The sequence below is a fragment of the Dendrobium catenatum genome, unplaced genomic scaffold (assembly GCF_001605985.2).
Source record: "Dendrobium catenatum unplaced genomic scaffold, ASM160598v2 original_scaffold_232366, whole genome shotgun sequence".
NCBI classification, from domain to species: domain Eukaryota; kingdom Viridiplantae; phylum Streptophyta; class Magnoliopsida; order Asparagales; family Orchidaceae; genus Dendrobium; species Dendrobium catenatum.
The window spans coordinates 11388-30000 of NW_021550774.1; the positions used below are offsets into that span (position 1 = coordinate 11388).

Here is an 18613-nt window from a genome sequence, read left to right on the forward strand (position 1 = left end):
TTAAATTTAAATGGTACTTTGACAAATTTTGACCACATTAAAACCTTTGTTTGACTTTTTGACTGGTCCAATGCCACTTGGATTGGTGAGGTGGCATGGGGCAGAATGTATTGAATGCTGGTTGTTATGTTTGGAGCTAGGGATTGGAACTTGAATTCCATGGGATCAATTCTTTGAATATTTAATGGTCTTTTCACCATAAGTTGACTGGTTTGACTAGTCAAAGGATCAAATTATGTGAGGTGGCATGGATAAACCTTAATAAACTGGTTTGGAGGGAACTTAAGGCAATCCACTAGAGGTTTGAGGGATCAAATCATGGTCATTCAATTTCGATCTAATATTATTGAGTTGACCAAGTCAAACTCAATGTGATTTGGTCTCACATTAGTTTGGGTGGGTTTGGAGTATCTTTTAAAATAGGTTTGAGATCTCGAAGGGTTATATTTAATTAAGTGAGTTGAAATGACCCATTTGAACTCTTAAGGGCTCAAAAAGTCAATCTTGGTTGACTGGGTCAACCAAGTTGACCCAAGGGGTGGGCCCAAGCTCAAAAGGTTTGGTTTAATATTTCTAAATTGTTGGAAGTAGTTCCCAACAATTTGGAGGTCATTTGGTTTGAAATTGATGTTTGAACCCTTAAGGGGTATTTTGGTCAAAAAGGTCAAATTGGTCAACCAGGCTTGACCAAGGTCAGAGTTTGAGTCCATTGCACTCCAAAGAGGCATGTCCAGTGGCACACTTCAAAATTACCATAAAGGGGCATTTTGGTCATTTTGACCCCTGGTCAATTAGGGTCAAAGTGCATCCACCAAAATGCATTTTAATGTTCAGTGAGTCATAGTTAAGGTCAGGATGGTTTGAAGAAGGCTCCAAGGTCAGGATCTCATAAGTGGCATGTCTAGTGACACATGCTATAAATATTTGAAAGTTTTTCAATCTTTGAATTTTGAATTAATTTCTAGGGTTAGAGCGCTTAGAATGAGCTAAAATAAAGAGAATTGCCTTTAGAGACATGTCCTATCATTGTGCAACTAACAGACTCTAAATTAAAAGTCATTTAACTAGGTTTTTAAGTGTTTGAAAAATCCTTGGAAAAGGGTTTCAAGATAATGCCTTTATCCTTAGAATTTGATTGAGGTGTGAATTAAATTAAGGTTAGGATTGGCTTAAGGTTAAGATTGATTTGAAGTCTAGATTGGTTTAAGATTTAGATTAATCAGGAGTTTGGATTGATTTGAATCTGAATTGGCCTTAAAATCTAGAAGGACTCTAGGGTCTAGAATGTAGAAGTTATAGGGCCTAGGTAGATCTTAAAGTTTAGAATCTAGAAGGATCCTAGGGTCTGGAAAAATCATAGGACCTAGAATAGAACTTAAGGACTGGATCTAAGAGAATCCTAGAGTTTAGATTGATCTAGAGGAATCCTAGGGTCACTAGAGTAGATCCTGTGGTCTGGATTCTAGGAGGATCCTAGAGTTTAAAGTGGTTTAGAAGCTAGACTGATCTGGGGTCAAGATTGGTCCAAGTGACCTCATATAAAAATGAGGTCAATAATGCACTCTACAAAAATTCCTGACTCTAATTCTATAGTCTCCCCCCCCCCTCCTCCAAATACCCCTCACATTCTTATTAAGGGCTTTAATCATTGCAACTTTTAGTAAAAGTTTGAGCCCTAGTAGAACTAGATGTATCAAGTAAAGGAGCTTTACCATTTTATTGTTTCTTTTATTCACTTTAAAGGCTCTTTCCTAATCAATGGTTTTAGAAACATTGTCAAATAGATCAGAAGAAGATGAAGAAATTGGATCCCCTTTATCAATATTATTAACATGATCCACAAAGATAGGGCCATAAGTATTCTTGGGGATAAATTCACCTTCTTCACCTTCCTCAATAATATTCTCCTTTTCATTAGTGTTCACATTAAGCGATAGAGAGGGATTCTCATTATTTTTATGTCACCTTCCTAGAGAGGTTTATCACTAGGAGAGACTTTCTCACGTGAAAAATCATTTCTATCTTACGGGGAATCCATCTTATCCGAATCATTAAAATTATCATTTCCAACCTTCTCGTTAGGGGTAGGGGTCTTAAATTGATTCAAAAGAATATGGTTAATAATATTCTCGTTGGCAGTATCTGTAGCAGTAGAGAACACCATCCCCACAGAGGCGTTCAAATATTTTTTAAGTTCTGGATGCAATTTGAAAAAAATAGAAACAACATGTCCATGTGTATTACAGTGTGAACAAAAATCAGGGACTTTTTTAAACTCCGCCTTTTTAAGTAACCAAAGGCTTTAGAACCGACCCAAACTTCTTTAGCATATTTCTTTGTGATATCAACTTTGACTAAAACCCTATCCATAGAAGGATGGATTCAAGATGCAGTTGTCTGGTTGGTTTGCAGGGGACAACAAAAATAGAACTAAGAGCACGCAACACTTTAGCATTAAAAAATGGAGCCTTAGATTAGGAAATGAGATCCAAATATGCACAATGGGGGATTCTTCTCAAACATTAAAGAAACATGTCCATTTCAGAATGCACATTTGGAAATTAAGGATAAGGTAATATCTATGAGTGAATACACGACTCTAATTTAAGTCATTAGAGAGCTGAATCAAAACGTGTTTAGAATCATCAAGCCAATGAAAAAAAATCAGAGAGTTTAAGACTACCTAAAAAAGTGCGAATTGAATCGAGGTTTGGCCTACGCAGACCAAATTTAACAACAAGAGTAAATTTAAAAGGCGATGCAAGCTTTAGCACTTCTTCATCTGAAAACAAGATTGTCATCACACCATCAAAAGTTGACTGAGTTAAAGAGGGAAGGGTATCATCTACCGAGGAACAAGAGAGAACATCCTTAAATAATTAAGGCTGAGGAGGATAAGGCCCCGCACACTCTAGGCTAAAAAATCCTTTCTTCATATCTTGCACCTGGGCAGAAACGCTCCCCCAAGGTGTAGAGGACGAAGCCCCAATTATTCCTTCGAAGCCCTAATAGGGCTAAACAACAAAAGCGAGAACCAGTGCACAAAGAGCAAAAAGAAAGCAAGAGATTGGTGTTGAAAAAGGGCATTGAGGTGAAGAAATTAGGGGAGGAGGAGGGAAACCCTAAAATCGCCTGAGGCGGCGCTTAGGGCCAAATGAGTGGAAAAGTGAAATTTGATTCCTTCTTTAATTATTTAGACGAATTAATAAAAAATAGGTTTTTGTATATACGATGAATTAGTGAAAGAACAAAAACTTTAATCTTACTACACATATTTACATTGAACTCTCATAAAATAAATAAAAATTTTGAGATAGATTTAAAATTGTCAAATATTTTAAAATATATCTTTTAATGTATCGTAAAAGAAACCTATCCTAAAGTTTACTTTAGGATGATAGACCAAGACTATACCACTCACACACAAGCAAGTTTAGAAAGAGGAACCTTCCGGGCGATTTCGAGGTGATTCTAGGGTTTGGGTTGTTATTTCCTTCCTTTGGGTTGTTCTTTCCTTTTTTCTCGACTGTTTTCTTTTTGGTGTTCTATTGTATTTTCTTTGGGAGCTTGTGACTTCCCTATTTCAATTTGCTTTTCTTCGGGTTTGTTTGTCCTTTTCTTGGTTTCTCTGAAGTCTGGTTTGGTTGGCCTTCGGGTTTAGTTTTTGGGGGGAATGACAACCCCATCATCATCAATCCCTTTGATAGCTTCTGTCTCGAATGGAAGATCTTGATCTTTTAAACAGGCTCTTGTTGGTTCTGGTGGTTCTTCCTCTACCTTGAAATTTGTTCAGTCATCATTTAAAGGCTGTCTCGCACTTCTATTAGAAATTGAGTTATTGCTCAACTTGCAGCTCCTTTTGCTTTTACCCTTGTGGGTAAGTTTGTTCTGAAGGGACCTAATATTGATGTTATCCATAAATTTTTTTAATAATCTTAAGCTTTCTGGACCTTTTCATGTTGGTTTATTTGATCCCAGGAATGTGGTTATTCAATAGAGTAATGATTTGGATTATAGCCGAATTTTTTCTTGGCGCTCTTACAATATTCAGTCTTGCCAAATGAGTCATCTTAAATGGACTCCTGGTTTTGATGTTCGTCATGAATCTTTGATTGTTCCTGTTTGGGTGTCTTTTCCTAACCTTAGGCTGCATTTTCTTAACTCTCAAATCCTTTTTGGCCTATCCTCTATCCTTGGCCGACCTTTGCATATGGACCAAGCTATGGCTTCGGTTTCTCGTCCATCGGTGGCTAGGGTTTTGGTTGAGGTTGATATATCTAAAAAGTATCCTAATGGGATTTGGAATGGGTCTGAAGTCATAGGTTATTTTCAAAAGGTTGAATTTAAAAATTTTCCTTTTTTTTTTCTCATTGTAAAATGCACGGTCATAGTCTGAGTGAATGTTTTAAATTGCATCACACCTTAAGAAAGATAAAGAAAATGTCAAGCCTACTAAAATGCAGGATGGAAACATGAAAGCTGATATTATTGCTAATTTGGTGGAAGGTAATGGTAATTCGACTCATGCTAAGGACGTGGTGGATCAGCCTGTTATTCAGGTTTTTCGTTCGTCTTCTTGTAATGAACTTAATGTGAATCTTATTTGTGATGTGGGAGAAGGAAATTTTTTTTCTTAATGAGGTCATTAAAGTGGCTGACCAGTCATCATCTGCTACTGTTTATTAATCCTTACAAAATGTTACTCAGGTTATTGTGGTGGAGGATGATAATACTATTGATGTTAATACTAACATTACTATTGAGAATGATCAGGTTATTTCTGTTCAAGGGGAGGAGTTGCCATTGGTGGTGAATTCTCCTATAGCTCATATTGTTAGTGGAACAAACTTGTGCAATGACAGTGTGGAAACATTATTTGCGGAGGAGGCGGTTCCTTCTTAGGTGAATCAATCCTTGGCCATAACTGAGAAAGGGATTTTATTGTTGGAGGAGGAGGCGGGGCCTCCTTAGGGTAAGGCCCTTTTCGAGAAAGGTAACTGTTGTTTTGAAGGTAATGAGAGGGTTTTAACTACTTTAGAAGATGGTGTTTTCTTTGTTGAAGGTGAACGACCTTTTCCTATGGGGCCTTCACGTAACTTAAATGATAAAACTATTCTTTTATCTGATTTATATCACTGTGATGCTTATATTGATACAGAAATAGACATTTCGGCTAAGTGCTATACTTGAGAAGACAATGACCTTAGTTTTTCTAAGGGTCGTAATAAACATGGTAGGAAACCCAGAAACGTTATTTTATAATCACCTAGATGTACCCGATCGCATACTTCTCATTAATTATATTTTTTATGATTAACGCCATTATTTGGAATGTGCGGGGTATTGGCTGCACCTCCTCTAAACTTAAGGTTAAAAACTTATGTCATATTCATAATACTACCACCCTTGTTTTACCTGTACCTATTATTTTTATGGATAAATTATCTAGAACTGCTAGGTCTTTGGGTTTTAATAATGCTAAGTCTAATATTGCTAGTAAAATTTGGATTTTTTGGAAATATTTTGTTAGAATTGATTTTATTGGTGATTTCATTCAAGTTTTACATTGTAATATTGAAAGTTCTAATGTGCAATGTTGTGCGTCCTTTGTTTATGCTGCTTCTTCTCGATATATTAGGAGGGCTTTATTGGAGCAAATCTTGCATTTTAATAATGTTTGTAATCTTCCTTGGCTTGTTGGAGGTGACTTTAATACGATTACTAGCCCGGATGAAGATATATAGGGTATCTTCCTATATATCAGTCTATGGTGGAATTTATAGATATGATTATGGCTTGTAGTCTAGTTAATATTTGGTTTTCCGGAAATAAGTTTACTTAGCATCGGGGGCATTTGTGGCAGAGGTTGGATAGGTTTCTTTTTAATAATTCTTGGTTGAACACTTTTAATTTGACCAAGGTTTAACATCTGAGTCGTACTCTCTCGGATCATTCCCCTTTGCTTATTAACATTAAGAATAATCCTAAAAGTTTCCCTACTCAGTTTAGATTCCAGAATATGTGGCTTCATCATGATTCTTTTCTTGAGGTTGTTCAGGTGAATTGGAATGCTCCTGTTTATCCTAATAATTCTATTTCTGGCATGAAAAGATTATGACTCCAGTTGAAAAGACTTAAGCTTGTTTTGGAATGGTGGAATCATAATGTTTTTAAAGATTTGTTTAACAACATTTTCTTCCTGAAAATAAAATTGACTGCCTTGAGGATCTTTGTCAGTCGGATTCCTCTGAGGCTAATCTATGTATTCTTAATGAGGCTAAAGTGGAGTTGTCTAAGCTTTAGGTTGAGGAAGAAAATTCTTGTAAACAAAAAGCAGCCTCTTTGTATTTAGTGGAAGGTGACAATAACACTAAATATTTCCATGCTCTGGTTAATAAGAAACAGACTATTAATAATATTCATAAAATCTCTCGCGAGGATGGCTCTACTATAGAGGATAGAGATGAGATTGCTAGCTTGGCTGTTAAATTACTTCATAAGCACCTTAATAAGACTTTTATTCCTGTTTCTAGTATTGACCCTTCTTTTATTCCAGATGTTATCTCTCTAGAGGAGAATTGCTCTTTATCTAAGTCTCCTCTTCTTGAGGAGATTAAAGATATATTATTTAATATGAATGCTGATTCTATTGCTAGGCCGGATGGTTTTACCACTAATTTATTCCAAAAAACTTTTTCTATTATTTGTAATGATGTTTTCTCTACTGTCACGGATTTTTTTAATGGCTCTCCTATTACGAAGTTCTTTACGTCTACTTCTATTGTTTTAATTCCTAAGAACACTGCTGTTAATTCATGGAATAATTTTAGACTGATTAGTTTGTGTAGCCTGTTTTATAAAATTATATCTAAACTTTTGATGAGTAGGTTATATGTTTTTCTGACTAAGACTATATCTCCTTATCATAAGGGCTTTGTGAAAGGTCGAGCGATTGTTGACAATATCCTTTTAGCCCAGGATTTCTGTCTGGAATTGGATATTAAGGTGAGAAGTGGTAACATGATCATGAAATTGGATATTGCTAAAGCCTATGATATTATTAATTGGAGTTTTATTTATAAGATGTTGAGTCTTTTTGGTTTTGATTTGAAATTCATAAATCTCATAAAATCTTGTATTGAAAGTCCTTTTTTCTCTATTATTGTGAACGGTAAAACTCATGGTTATTTTCAAGCTTCTCATGGTCTGAGGCAAGTTGACCCTTTATCTCCGGCTATTTTTATTATTGCTGCCAATTATCTCTCTAGGGGTTTGGCTAATCTTTTATTTAATTGTCCTAGTCTTTATTTCAAAACTTTAGGGGGCTTTCATATCTTCCATTTATGTTTTGCTGATGATTTAATTGTATTTACTAACGCTTCTAAGGATAGGATTAGTAAAATTTTAAGATTTTTTGGTCACTGAATCTGTGAGTGGTATGTCTTTCAACAAGCAAAAATTTTGTTTTATTGCTTCTAAGAATGTTGTTCCTGGTCGGATTTTGGATATTTGGAATATTACTGGCTTTTCTCAAGGTTCCTTACCTCTAAAACATTTAGGTATTCCTCTTTTTAAGGACAGAAAGAGAGCTTTTCTTTTTAATGATTTAATTTTTATGGTTCAAAAAAGATTATTTTCTTGGAATTCTACTTTTTAATGTTTTGGTGGGCATCTCACTCTTATTAAAAGTGTGTTATATTCTATACTGGTCTATGCTTTCAAACTCTCCTTCCTACTAAGGGTGTCTGTCTTTGAATTGAGAGAATTTTTAATAATTTTTTTTTTGGAAAGGTTCTGGTATTAATTCTAAGATTCATTGGAAGAATTGGGGAGGGTGCTGTGGAACTAAGCAAGAAGGGGGATTAGGGTGTAAAGACATGAGTGATACGGCTTGGGATTTCTCTTTTAAGCTGTGGTTTAAATTTAGGGCTATTGTCAGTCTGTGGGCCAATTTTATGAGGGACAAATATTGTGTTGGGAAACATCCTTGTGTTGTTTTTCTAAAGGTCACTCTAAAGTTTGGCATCAAATTTTTTCGGTTAAATAGAAAATGGAGTCTTGGTTAGTTTGGGGCCTTGGTAATAGGAACATTTTCTTTTGGAAAGATAGGTGGCTTAATGGTGAATCCATTGATTCTTTACTTAACACTGTCACTATCTCTAAAAGGAAGGTTAATTATTTCTTTTCTTCTAATGGGAGGGATTTAGAGAAGCTGACTGCTACTCTTCTGGTTAGTTTTATCCAACTTATTCTTAAGATCCTTATTAATGACATTGTGAAAGATGTGTTACCCTACTCGGGTTCTAAAGATGGGCTGTTTCAGTATTAAGTATGCCTAGCATTCTTTAAAATTTAAAAATGATACTTCTAAATTTTTTAAAATAATTTGGCATAACACTATCCCCTCCACTATCTCTGATTTTATATGGAGAATTATTCATAGCTTCACTCCTACATATGAAATTTTGAGAAAGAGAGGTTTCATCATTACCTCTAAATGCCAATGTTGTTTTCATGTTGACAATATGCATCATGTTTTTATATCTAGTCCTATTGCGGTTAAGGTTTGGACTTTTTATGAGCATTTGTTTCATCTGAATTTATATGATGCTTCTTTTTCTATATCTCAATTGCTTGATCATTGGTTTATGGAGTCCATAGGCCTTATTAGAAATGTGATTTCTTCTCTTATTTGTTGGTTCCTCTGGTTGGAAAGAAATGACTCTTATTTTAATGGGGTGGAGATGAATCACCAGAGAATTATTCACAAAATTAAAGATAAGATCTTTGCTATTTTCTCTGCTAATTTGCTTTCTATAAAGAATTTTAGAAATTTTTATTATAGCCTTTCTTTTTTTGGTGTTAATGGGGAGTTAGATAAGGCTCAAATTAGATCTATTTTCGTGAATTGGTGTAAGCCTAATCTTAATTATTTCAAGTTGAATGTGACTTGGGTTAAGGTTGGTAGTAATTGTGGCTATGCTGGTATCATCAGAAATCATCTTGGTTTATACATTTATGGCTTTGCTGGGCCGATATTTGTTGAGGATTGTCACATGGCTTTTTTTATGGGTGTTCTGCATGGGTTAAATCTTTGCAATATTTCTTCTATTCAGAACATTATTTTGGAGCCTGATTCATTTTTTGACCACCTGTTGTGTCTTGATAAAGATGATAGTAGGTGTGGCTTTGATCTATTTTACATCAAGAGAAATATTAAAGATGAGTTGAAGTCCTTTTCTTACTCCTATTCTTTCATTAAGGTGGATGAGAATGCTGTTGCACAGGCCTTGGCCATTTTGGATACTATGTTTAAGGATTATAAGGAGCTTTTTCTGGAGCAGTTGCCTGTCTACGTTTAAGGTCTTGTCAAATTAGATCAAATTGGTTTTCCTTATGTTTTTCATTAATTTCGGGTTATTTTACTGGTGGTTTTGATTTGCTCTGGTTGCTATGTTCCTCCTTTTCTGTGAGGACTCGTGTTGGGATCCGGTTATCTTTTTCCTTATTTTGCTGGCATATTCTATATCCTGTGTTCTAAGGTTTACTGTTATTTTCTTTGTAATTTGTATGTGTTGGGCTATGCTTTATGCTGACTTTTATTTGTTGGTGTTGTTTCTAGAGCCTGGTAGTCCCTATTCTTGTGAGGTTGGTGTGTTCCTTATGTTTAATGGTTTGCAATTGATGCAGGGGTGGAGTTGGCATTCCCTGATTTATATTTTGATGATGTGGAGGTTTTACTTGGGGAATCTGAATCTGTGCGTAGTTGGCTGGGTGTGGAGCATTAACTTGGGGTATATGGTGGTGTGCAAGAGTTGGCAATCTTTGGTGTATTATTTGGGGGTGTGGAGTTGGCTGGGTTTGGCCGTCTGGAATTGCATTGTTCTTCTCTCGGATGGTAAAATGTTTTTCTTTCCGTGGAAGCTGTTTTATTGCTATATTAGTATAACTGCTACCATCCTCTTGGATTGTTGGTGGTACCGTTGGATCTTTAGTGCTTTTAATTTTTTCTACTGTTATATTTTTTACTGGTTTTTTCTGGGTTTTCTGTTGCTTGTACAGGTTTTTTTGTGCTGGAAGAAGGGGTTTCTGGATTTTTGCGGGGAAGCAGTTCGTGATTGATAGTTCTTCTTTTCTTCCCTCTTCTTGGGTGCTCGTTCCTAAGCACCCTAGAATGTACCTAGGTTATTATGTATTTGTCTGTAGTAAGGACCTTGTGCTTGTAGGTTTTCTAATCTTTATTTTTGTAGCTCTTATGAGCAGTAGTGAGCACGAGGTCCTTTTAAGAGCTTTGTATTTTTACCAATTTAAAGTAATAAATCGTAAATGAATGATTAAGATTGTATTTGGAAGGAAATTCAAACACCTTTCATAATAGTAGAATATATAGGCATCAACTTTCATTTTTAGTCCCCAGAAATTCTTTCCAATCCATTTAATAAGAAACAAAATATTTAAATATAATAAACTATATTTATATCACTTAATTAAAACAAATGTTAAACTAATTAAATAATTAACAATTACAAAAGATCAAACTAGATCACAAAATATTCATATTTATTTGAAAATAGAATTAAAAATATATTCATGTTTTATATGTTTTCTATAATATTTTGAAATATTTAATTTCATTTATAAAAGAAACTTTCTATCAAAATATATCAATAAAAAAATAATCAAATCTTTATTAAAAATTTATCACCTTATTTATTAATTTTTCATATTTTAGGACAAATTTCAGGCCATAAGAAAAATATTTTTGTTCAAATCCTCCATTTGATATATAAGTGGAAAATGGAAGATTTGTTACAGTGATATTTTTATATAGTTGCATGCCATTCATCATCTATCAATATCAACTCTATCATCAAAAGCCATTTCAAATATCACCATTGCATGTTATATATAAGCCTCCTCTAGTGTCCTATGGTATATTTTTCTTCAACTTTACATGTCCTCTAACATAGGGTACATCTCCCTCTTCCTCTCCAAATATTCTAGCTGGCTTTAATAATCCATTGCCGTAGTCCAACTATTGTTGGAAAATAATCAACATTCTCTTCAGAAAGGTAAGCATGAATTAAAAGAAACAACTCTTCTTGGTGATTACTATAAAATCAAACAACTCATTTATTTTCACCTTATAACTGATATCCAAGGTAGTTGTAAAATTATGCAATCAATCCATCTAAGTTAAGATTTGATGTGTGGGGATCAATCCCAAGCTTTAGGCTTATGAGACCCTTAAAATTCTTGTATGATATTGATGGGAACATAAGAATTTTTACTACGTTGACCTCTTTGATGCCATTGAAGAAATTGATAGGGATTGAAGCAACATAGCTTGTTAAGACGTTCAAAATTTTCATCTCAACCAGTTATATCATGTTGTATCGATAATAGTTATATATATGGGAATAGTGTAGGGCTAATTTTGTTAAATATTTGTACTTTTAAAATACCATTTTTCAGGCAAAGGCACATTATTCGTGTTATCAACACCTTGCAATTTTTACTGCTGTAAAGAGAGACTTATGAATGATGTGTACTAAATGATTATATTTCTCTAAATGAGTATATTGCTTCATTTGGGATGGCTTTCTTACTTCTTAATGCAGCTTTCTAATACAAAAATTTAATTTTTTGTACTACAAATGTTGCTTTAAGAAGCAGTAAGAATGCCGCCTCAAATAAAGCATATATGTGATATAAAAATTTGTTTCAATATGCATGGGCAAATGTATAATTTTGCTAATGATTTTATATGACACCCAATTTTTATGTTATATATAACCATTTTATTTTCTTGGTTCTGATTATAGAAACTATAGTTTTCAATGAAGACGAGTCTCGGAAAACTTAGATCTAGTTTAAAACTAACGCCACCGTGTATGAATAGTTAGAATTACACAAATCTTTTATCAAATTTAAAAAGTTTGAACTAATCTTAATAATTTTTTTATAAAATCATTTGAAATAAACTTTTTATTTATTCAATGATATTTTCCAAATATAAAATATTATAATGTGGAATCCTCTTATTCAATCCCCATAAATATAACATGGAGTTCTTCTAGGCTTTTCTTTGCATGCAAAGTGTATGAAAGGTGGTGGAGATGATGGTGTCGCTTAAGCTCCAGAAACAGCTGACCACGAGTGTACTTAACTTCAAGAGGCTATCCCTTAATGATATCAAGATTGAAGAACAAATTGATTGATGCCATGGCTACAGCTGATGTCAAGAATAAGTGGGAGAAAAGATCATGGGGAAAGAAATTTATTGTTTAAAAGAAGAAGCTGAACTAAATAATTTTGATAGAATCAAGGGTATGTTTGATAAGATCAAGAGAAGACATTCTATCCAACATGATCTTACAAAACTATAGAAGAATGCTTCAAAGTGAGGTCCTTGAGAATTTAGGGTTAATGGTTGTTTGTTTTTGGATAATGCTTGTTGTCATGTTCTTGAATTTCCATTATTTTACTAATAGAACAAATGTAGTTTGTTGAAGGTTTTTAACACTATGGATTCTTAAACTTTGATATGAGCACTTTCTTTAAAAAAAATGGGGATAGTCTGGCTCGACCCTAATGAGGTAAGCAAGATATCCATTACAAACTCTCCACAAATCATTAGGAAGTTGGTAAATGATGGTCTTATTATTTAGAAACCTTTGAAGATTAACTCAAGATCACATGCTAGATGCATGGCAGAAGAAAAGATGATGGGACACCATTCTGGATATGGTAAGCACATGGGTACTAGGGAGGCTAGGTTGCCCACAAAGGTTCTATGGATGCTGAGGACAAGAGTTTTGAGGTGTTTACTTAGGAAATATCAAGAACCTAAGAAAATTTATAAGTACATGTGCCATGATTTGAATATAAAGGTGAAAGGTATTGTTTTCAAGAACAAGAGAGTTTTGATGGAGAGTATCAACAACTCTACGTAAGAAAAGGCAAGAGAAAAGATATTATTTGACCAATTTGAAGCCAAGAGGGCCAAGAGAAAGGTGATTAGGGAGAATAAGATTTTTAGAAATGAGGAACGTCTGGCTCAGATTCTTAGGGCCCTGGAGAAAAAGAACCACCTACAGTAGCAGCTATAGCTTAATTATCTAACTTTCTCCCTAAGAAAAGAAAGAAGGGAAGCTAAGAATTAACACGGTACTTGTGAGATGATATTCTAAAACATGGAAAAAATATTTTGAGAACTGGTAGCTCCTAATAGTCTATATTATGTGAATGATATTTTTGATATTTTCCCCATCCTTTGACAAACCTTTAAAAAACATGGAGTTCTGGTACAAAGCAAAGTCTAATAATCTTTTACGACTTATTTCTCTATCTTCATTGCAAACTCACATCTCAAAGACATCATTCATAAAAATAGGCGCTCAAACTTTGTGCTAATATCTCAGTAATAAGACCATTTATCATAGTTTTCTAATCTCTCTTGAGGTGTGAAATTTGAATCCTTTAATGATTGAGAGGAATTAATAAAAAAAAAGTTTTTTATATATACTTCAAATTAGTCGAAGAAAAAAAAGCTTTAATATTACAACACAATTTACTTTGAATTCACATAAAATAAATAAATATTTTGAGATAGATTTTAAAATTTCAAAATATTTTCAAATATATTTTTTAAGGTAAAGAATTTATATTCAACATAATTTAAAAAACCAAATATTGAAAGTAATTTTTTTATTTCAAATTATTAAAATAATATATATTAATTTAAATATTTTAATAATAAAATTTATATATAACAAACGTATAGAAAGTTCAAAATCTTGATAATTAATGTAAAGCTAGTGTTATAATTCATTCATTTATACTTATTTCTTAATAACTTGTAATTCCATAAGTTTCATGACGGACATTTTGAGGATCTTAATTTTAAATTAATTAATAATTTATTTAAATTATTTTTTAATTTTTTTATTTAAATTGAAATTATTAAATTTGAATTGTTGAAATTTAAAGTAATAAAACTTAAATGAATGACTAAGATTGTACTTGGAAAGAAACTCAAACACCTTTCATAATAGTAATATAGATCATCATCAACTTTATATTTTAGTCACCAAAAATTCTTTCCAATCCGTTTAATTAAGAAATAAAATAATTAAATATATTAAAACATAGTTTATATTACTTAATTAAAAAAATTAAACTAATTAAATAATAAATAATTTTAAAGGATCAAACTGGATCACAAAATCTTCATATTTATTTTAAAATAGTGTAAAAGATTTAATCATTATGTATCTGAAAAAAAAAATATTGGTTAAAATATTTTGAAATAATTAATTTCAATTATAAAAAAATTTCTTTCAAGATATATGCATATCCTAATAAAAAATTACTAACTTATTTATTAAATTTTCAAATTTTAGGACTAATTTCATACCAAATTTTGTATTGTAAAAAATAAAATAAAGAGAGGGAAAAATTATAACCTATTCACCCATAATTTATCTTCTTTCACTTTTCTGAATTATTCATCCTAATGTTTACATATCTTTGTTTAGAGAAAATAAGAAAGCAACTTCAAATTATTTAAAGTTTGTAGTGTAACTATATATGAAAGAAAGTGTTTTATTTTCCTTTCTTCTATATTTATATATACATAATTTCATTGCTTTGCTAGAGTTTTCGCTATGCCAACATTTATGATCCTAATTCGTTGTTTTTTCCTCCAATTTTTTCTCTGATTTGGTTTCTCTTTCGTTTGTCCTTTCCAATTTCCTCTCATGGTCTCAGTTTTTCCTTTTGTTTGATATCTCACCGTGGTGTGTGTTCCATGGGGAATCAAACCCTTAAACATTTGGATTCAGGAATCGTTCCAAGTCTTGTAGGGAAGCCTTGGCTGGCGATTCTTTGTTGCAAGCTTTTCCCATTTTAGTTCATTCCAAGCATAAAGGTTTACCATCCCTTTGGATTTCATAAGAAGAGATCCTCACGTTAGTTTTGTTGTTTGAATACACCATTGACAGTAAATTTTTGGTTAGGCATCTTGAGTTATATAATATCAGGAAGTTCTTTTTTTGGCTAAAATTATCCGTTGATTTCTCTGATTCTTTGTTTGATCCTAAACATGTGCTCTTTAAACTATCAAATGATTTGGATTATAGCATTATATTTTCTAGAGGACTTTATTATGTCAATAAATTTTTTTTTTATGAAATTGATTAAGTGGTCTCCTCTATTGGACATTTTGTTTGAATCCCTTATTGTCCATATTTGGATATCTATTCAAGATTTGTACCCACATATATTTACTCATCACCTTTATATGGTTTGGCTTTATTGTTCGGTCGCCCTTTACAAACATATAATTCCACTGGTTCAGGATCCCCTTCTATGGCACGTATCATGGTTGAGTTCGATATCACAAAATAATATCCTGGTTCTATTTGTGTAGGACCTAAGAAGTATGGTTTTATTTAAAAGGTTATCATGAGCGATTTCCCAAGTTTTTGTGATCACCATAGAGCTTTGGGTCATAGTAAAATGAAATGTTTTTAACTTCATCCTCACTTGAGGAAAAGGAACACTTACAAACCAGCTAATTCTAATATTCATGCTTCGCAAGATATTCTTCCACCGCCGAATACTGATGTTGGAGTTCCTCTTTTTGTTTCCCCTACTATTCTACAAGATGGCTTGCCTGACATCTCTAAGGTTCCAACTCCTGTTGTATTATCGATGGCAAATAATGAAGGTCAACTCATTTCCCCAAACAATAATCTTAAGCAACCTTCTTCTCCTCTGGTTGAGGCAATGGTAAAGTTGAATTTTGGTAAAGAGACCAAACAACTTATTTATTATATCTTCTACACCCATTTTATGTGATGAATCTTCCAAAGAAAATTAATATGGTGTTAACCTCTTTGTTGCTTTGCCAGCTATTTTTGATACTAAAACTAACAAATTAAATCATGTGTGGGATGCTAATTTATGAATATGATCATGTGTACGAAGCTATGTTGTTTAACCCTTATTGTAACCCCACTAATCGTGGTGCTGATAATGAGCTATTTCATAAAACTGATATTTCCAATGAAATGGGTGGATCATCTAATGACGAGCCTATTTTTGATAGATCAAATTCTAATTGGAAAGAAGGGGATACATTTAGATGTGGATGTTCATTCAAAACTAAAAATACTTATAAATTTAAAGCTAGGCATAGTTCTTTTGATGACTATGAAATAGCCTTGGAAAAAAAAAAAGAGAAGAAATGAAAATAAAATCTGGTATGACCCGTTGGTATTTGTGGGGGGTGTTTGGGACGTGATTCGTGGTAAATTTCATGTTTTGTAAGAAGATGTTATTTTGAATGTTGTTCATGTTGATAATGAGGGATTTATTTCCATGTCTGGAAAAAGTAATTAAAAAATATAAAGGTAAAAAGGTGTTGTAGAATTTTAAACATATTATTGCTAACTTTACTCATTCTAAAACTAAATGACCCTTCTAGGTTGTGATCTATCTATCAGTCGTTGTAGGTATTTTTTCTTTAGTGTATGTGAATGGATTCTCTATTTCTTGCCTTTTGGGTTTGGTTCATGGGCTTGCCCTTTGTATTTACTTTTCTTGGGTTTGGTTCATGGGCTTGCCCTTTGTATTTACTTTTCTTGGGTTTTGTTTTTGTGTTATGCGGTTTTTCCTTTTAATGTTATTGGGTCTAGATTAGATTGGATTTGGTGGTCGTTATGAGGTTGTGGCTTTGCGGTTATGTCCTAGTTTTGTTATTTGTTCAGGGTGTTGATTGTTGGTGGGGTAGATTCTATTTCCTTGCAGGTATGCTGAATGTTGGGTTCTACATCTATCTCTTTTTGCTCTATTTGTTTGGGCTCCTTGTCAGGTTTTTGTTGTGGCATTTGTTAGTTTTTTATGTTTGGTTCTTTCTATTTCGCAGGCTTCTTGCATCTATTAGCAAACTCTTGGTTCTATCTTGGGTTAATTGTTGTTTTATTATCCTTCTAGGCTTCTATGATGTTATCTCTTAGTTTTTTTTTTCCTTCCCTTGGCTTTCCTAACTACATAGGATCATTTGCTCATCAAGTTTTCTTTTAGTTTTTGGATGTATTTCCTTTTTGATTTTAGAGAGCATTCGATCCTTTAAGGGCTTATAATCTTTTTCTGATTTAACATGTAGGCCACTCTAAGCATTTTATCCAAAAAAAAAAACTTCTATGAAACAACACATGTTTATATAATAATTAGATTAATTTGTTGAATAGAAAGAAGCGTGTTGCCAATGATTAATTTAGTAGGTAGATAAGCTTTACAAAAAATCTATTTTTGGTTTATTATATATTATTTGACTTTAACTATGCACGCACATACACATGACATATTTAAGGAAATAAAAGGGGGGCATTGCCTTGTAACACATTCAATATCAATATTTGTAAATCATATCATTACCGACAAAGATGTGTATGCATACATCTCTTATTAGAGTTATTTATTATTGATTATATTTGAATAATAATCATAATGCAAAAATAAAATAATAAAAAAATAAAATTATCAATTATCTAAAAAATAAAACAGCGAGAAAACTATTTCAACCTAAGCCTAAGCTCGGATGTAATACTACTTCGATGGCCGCTGGATAGGCCCCGCCGTAGTATGAAACCCTTCTATCACTTCATCATAAATGCAGCAATGGAAATTTGGCCACCATTGTTGTTCCAATATTGCAACACGCTCCTTGCAAACCACTAGCATCGCCGCTGCATCGTCCCTTTGACACGAAGACAACACTATCTCCGACATATTCTCCACCATCGCCATCTCAGCTTCCAGCATGTAAGGCTCCTCCATGAACATACGGGGTGTGTTTCTCTCTCCCTTTGGTCATCCTGTGACCGGCTTTCGATACTCAAAGGAGAGGATGAGAAAGTCCCTCTCCTTTGTAGTTGCTGAAAATCTGACAATCCATCTATGGGCTTCGTACAATGGATCTTTGACAAGAATGTCATAGTTTCTAGCAAAGAAGATGATGGGGGGAAATAAAGCAACAAGGCATGTTTAGTTCAGTTAGATGGAGGAATAAAGCACTTGCACATGGTGTTGGGATTCTTGGCTATATAGAAATGGGCAATTTTTTGTTGGGGTAGAAGACCGGGTTTACGGCAAAGCAAGGCGCATTGTATTGATAATGTATTTGCATGTGATAAATAGAGATTTTTGTGTTCTTCTTTAAAATTTTTATTTATATTTTAAATAAAAATTAGAAATTTTGATGTGAAAAGTATAAGCAAAAATATTATTATGTGTATTAAATAAAAAGATTTAAATTTATTTTGCATGCAAGTAGTACACGTGAAGTAGGTATTGATCGTATTACGTATATAGAAAATGCAAATTTTTAAGGGGTGGAAGAACCGATTTATGGTGCAGAGAGGCACATACATTAGAGAAATTATTATGTGCCTAGTCTGGGCGTTGCTTGCGTCTGGACTCCACCATATATATAGTGTGTATAATTTTTACACATATTACATATAAAACCATGCATAGTGTACAACGATGTTACCTATTCTTATTGGAGTTTGATGATGATCGGACACCGAATGTAATAATTTCT

General features: G+C 33.1%; 1 pseudogene; it reads left to right on the plus strand.

The window, feature by feature from the left end:
- The first annotated feature begins 12122 nt into the window (after positions 1-12122).
- LOC110106415 lies at positions 12123-17001 on the plus strand (annotated as a pseudogene).
- The last annotated feature ends 1612 nt before the right edge of the window (positions 17002-18613 follow it).